We start from the raw sequence: 4,907 nt of genomic DNA, 5'->3' as shown, positions 1-4,907 counted from the left end.
AGTGTCTTGTATCAGGGCACATTTTCCACCACCAGGAGAAGAGGAGTCAGCTGTATTCAAAGGGTTTCGTGTTTCACAGAGAAATGTTCCAGAACTGTGATTTGTACTGGTTGCATCATAATAAGAATAAACAAATGAGGACAACTTAATACAAGGAATGTGATTCTTTATTTCCTGAGGAATCTCGTATGGTGCTCAGCAATAACATTTGACTTGTCCGGTCTGTTCACTGCTGCTGTGAGAAATTGTGGCTCGACTACCACATCATTCGGTTTTGTACTTATTTGGAACGTCAATCACTTTCATCGCCTCTGAAAGGCAGTCATTCACATAGTCTACAAAAAAAAAAAAAAATTGGGATGATAAATATTTGGGTGACATATGGGGTACACTCAGTAATGCATCTGCCTGGAATTGTTTTTGTTTCATAACTTACCATAAGTTTCATCCACCAATATCTTTCTCAGAGAATAGCCACCACTCTTATATTTGGGATAAACGATGCAGTAGGAGTGTATTCCTTCCTTCGTCACTTTCTGTGGTCTCCCAGCATTTTCATTATAATGCATAGCAGCGAGAATGATTCTGGAATTGAACAAAAATTGCCTTATTAACAAATTGTCACATTGTGATGAAATAGCTTTATAAAGTTCTACATTTCATCCATATGTTCTACTAGTCATGGACAAATCACACTTGAAGAAGCACATTATATATATATATATATTTTTTCGATTCTTTGAGATGGCATTTTTGGTTGAACAGATGCAGTGGAAATTTAATAAATTTCCATTGCACTAGCTGTTATGTTTAAGCCATGAGCACCATCTAGAGGAGGCTCAAAGCAAGTGCTTCATTACGTTACTTTCCCCCCTCATCACTATAGTCTCCATTTCATACATATCAAAGTTTTCTTCAACGCACCTGCTTTTCATTCCTTTGTACGAGAAGTTGTACATCTTTGGGGCAAAGTGATTCACCACACTGTGAAAAGCTTCCACACCACTGGTCTGTCGGAGGTGAGGCATCTTCATGACATCGTTGACAAACATGGTCTTTGTCAGGAGTTCCACCACTGCGACATTGACTTCAGTACCTTCAAATGAATTTCATTTCCTTAGTTTGTTATAAATGTTAGTTGGCGTGTGACAGATGTTTGGTTGTTCTACAGATACAAGGTATGACAATATTTCTATTTTTCAGGTTAAACTAGCAACAACTCTAAGGATAAAAATATAAATAAATACCTGGTAAGTACATAGTGACAAAAACAACTCCACCTAAACTTACTTTTATCCAAACTATGTGGTGGCATAACTTCATCATCTTGGCTGTTTGAACAGGATTGATCCTGCAATAACTCACCCTCGTAATCAGCCATCTCTTGTTCGGAGGCAGCTGTAGAGGTGATAGCCTCAGCTACGGCTCGCTTCCTTTCTCGGTTAGCTGCTGCTGCACGCTGGGCAGGTGGATTTTGAATCTGCTGCTGGTCTTGTGGAGGCAGGTGAATTGTTGGGACAGCAGTTGTATAGAGCAATAACCTGCAGAAACATAAGGTGACACTAAAAATAGGCGTCGCTCATAAAACCTATAAAACCTACCGGCAAAAAAAAAAAAACTAAATAAATAAAAAAACAACTATCACATTTCATCTAACCCTGCCTTACCAAATATTTAATTATTTAATGACTCATAAAATGCAGTAAGATTGACATATGATTGGAAGTTTTTCAAAAGGACGTGTCATGTTCTTTCATCAACAAAGCAATGCTGCCAACCTATTGAAATTTACTTTCAGAACAATTTGTCTCACTGCCATTATTACTCATCGTTGATATGAATAGCACCGAGACGTTAGCTTTCGGTTAACGTCGCTAGTTTCTACTGTTCATTCCACAACTGTTGGAAGCTCTGCTTTGTCAAAGTCATCAGTGATCTATCTATAAATTCCACGTTTTTTTCTAAATAATTGTAATCACACTTACTTTTTTTCTGCAAATCCTTTATCATCAGCAGACCGGTTGAGGAAGCAGGCATCTTCGAAGTGTTTGTAACAGAGAACACTCCTCGACGATGGCGTGAAATTTATTCGCTTCGTGCGAACGAAAGTTGTCCATTTACGTGTCCTGTTATCTTTTGGCCACTCATACAACTTTTCTTTAGCTTGAGAACAATACATCACCACACATCGCCGGGTCATCTTACCGAGTAGCAATGCAACAATGCAGTTCAATGGCCGACTTCTCTCGCAACTTCCCGGTGTGACGTCATTTCCGAAAATTTCCGAAGATTGTCGAAGAAAAGCATTTTCGTTGTCAAGGGCGTTGCTATGGGTTAAACTAAGAACCTGAAAGGGTTGCGTTAAAAAAAATAACGAAAATATGCTTACAATGGTTTAGCCATTGGTATTACTCAAAAACATGGTTGGCCAATCTTACTTCACATTTGGTCTTTAAGATGTTGATCATGCCCCACACCAAATATTGTAACTTTTCGCCAAAGGGCGTGGCCGCTACGGTGCCGCAAATTCTGAAGATTTTTTGTGACAATAAAAGCTGCATGAACTTGACCGAGATGATCCTATCTTCTCAAAATTTCACACATTTGATGAGAGTCCAGCCCTAAAGACATCTACGAACTTATATTTCATCTTACTGATAGCGCCACCTAGTGGCAATTTTTTTTCTTACGAATTTTCTTGTACATTTTTCTCCAAACACGTTAACTGGACCAACCTCATATTTGCTCAGATGAGGGTTTCGGCCTTCATGATGTCACAACACGAAGTTTGTGAGTTTTCGCGAATTGCTGTGGGCGTGGCTAAGCACTGTTCGCCAAGAAAACAACCCCAGTTTTGAGGGTCTAAACATGCGCAGAAACTCATGAAACTTGGCACACACATCTGGCCTGGCAAAACGAGCAATATTTTATCATGTATTGTCCTATTTTTACAAAAATGACTCAATAGCGCCCCCTAGAAATTTTTAACGAAGTAGCCCCGATTGTACGTTTAAGCAAGATCTCCGAAAATTTTTAGGTGTATGAGGGAGCCAAAGACCTACAAAAAAGTCTCTTGGACCCATATGCTAAAATGAACAGGAAGTGAGCTACGAATTTTTGAATGTCCCATTTTTGACGATTTTTGCACATTTTCAGGGGGCATACTTTTGCCCACTTCTCCTACACGTTTTATCCGACTGAATTATGACTTGACCTGGACCATGCCAAGACCTGAGCCAACAACAGACGGAAAAATCTTGACTTTTGGAAATACTATATGATGAGGGCGGGGCATCAAAATGTGTGTTTCGCACTGGAAAAGGATATGCTTAATAAGTCCCCGATACATGCTCCAAAAAATCCCATACTTGAAATGTATATTTATAGTCAAGGCCTGAAGGTATCTCTATGACAAAATTCAGTTATAAATACAGCGCCACCTAGCCCTTGAGGCATGAAAAAAAAATACCCCACTTACGGTATTTTGTACAAAAAATGTAAACTCATTCTCAGTGTGATAACTAAGTCATTTAGGAATATTCTTTTACTTTCCACCACTCAAAATATTCACTGGCATCAGACCTAACCAAACATACATATTTTTGTTATTTAGTTTTATGTATTTTTGATAGCCTCTATGGACATTAAAAGCAATATCGTGAATGAAGGCTATGCTTAATAACTCCCAGGTACATGCTCCAAAAAATCCCATACTTGAAATGTATATTTATAGTCAAGGCCTGAAGGTATCTCTATGACAAAATTCAGTTATAAATACAGCGCCACCTAGTCCTTGAGGCATAAAAAAAAAAAATGGCTCACTTACGGTATTTTTGCAAAAATTGTAAACTCATTGTAAGTGTGATAACTAAGTCATTTATGAATATTCTTTTACTTTCCACCACTCAATATGTTCACTGGCATCAGACCGATCCAAACATACGTATTTTGTATTTAGTTTTTTTTTTTTTTTGATCGCCTCTATGGACAATAAAAGCAACATTGTGCAATGAGTACGAGCGATGATGTGTGTATATCTACTTTTACGAAAAATACCAATCAGGGCAACTCATTGCCTAAAAATAAAAAAAAGACGCTGATTTTTGCAGATCTTAACAATCACCAAAACCCATTGAGCTTGACACACTCATCACACCTGGCAAAAAAAAAAAAAAAAAATCCACATGTTTATCATGCCATTTTCAAAGAAATTCTGCTTCCAATGTGCCAGTACCCCAATGTGCAAGTTCCCCAACGTGCAAGTACCCCAACGTGGCCCGGGCTGCGAGGGCCCTTTATAGCTGCTCGCAGCTCTAGTTATTCTTCTTCTTCTTCTTCTTCTTCTTCTTCTTCTTTATTCTCCGCAAACAATCGCGATTTTGGGTACCTAAATATTCACGAAAACTCACCGAACTTTGCACACTCCTCAGGTCCGGCGAAAAATTTGATATTATGAAGTCGTTATAACAACGCGACTCTATAGCGCCCCCTAGCGTAGAAAAATAAAAACCAAGCCCGACACGTTTGAGCTAGAGCAACGAAAATTGGCAGGCACGTGTAGCACCCCGAGACGCACAAAAACGTCTATTGGGACCATGTAGCTAAAATGTACAGGAAGTGAGCTATGAATTTTTTAATGTCCAATTTTGGCCTATTTTGGCACATTCACTGTGGTCATGCTTTTTCCCCCTTTGCAAACATTTTTCATCCAATTGACTTCAAACTTGGCATTTATCATCTCAAGACCTAAGAGAACAGCTGGGCAAAACATCTTGCCTTTTCGAAATACTATACGACGGGGGCGGAGCATCAAATATTGCCTTTAAAATTTCATTTGTCCAGAAAGAGCAAATGCTTAATAACTCCCATGTTCAAGCTCCAAAAAATCTCAAACTTCTCAGGCAACG

At 38.8% G+C, this 4,907-nt stretch overlaps 1 long non-coding RNA gene across 1 annotated transcript; it reads right to left on the bottom strand.

Moving 5' to 3' along the window:
* Positions 1-219: 219 nt before the first annotated feature.
* LOC144026160 (uncharacterized) lies at positions 220-1,043 on the bottom strand. Its single transcript, XR_013285059.1, has 3 exons — positions 925-1,043; positions 437-585; positions 220-335 (listed from the first exon to the last, which is right to left on the bottom strand). It is a non-coding gene; the product is annotated as an uncharacterized LOC144026160 (long non-coding RNA).
* Between the last annotated feature and the right edge of the window lie 3,864 nt (positions 1,044-4,907).

This window comes from Festucalex cinctus, chromosome 9, assembly GCF_051991245.1.
Source record: "Festucalex cinctus isolate MCC-2025b chromosome 9, RoL_Fcin_1.0, whole genome shotgun sequence".
NCBI classification, from domain to species: domain Eukaryota; kingdom Metazoa; phylum Chordata; class Actinopteri; order Syngnathiformes; family Syngnathidae; genus Festucalex; species Festucalex cinctus.
Note: the sequence above shows the minus strand (reverse complement) of the source record. Positions and strands in the feature narration are given on the sequence as shown.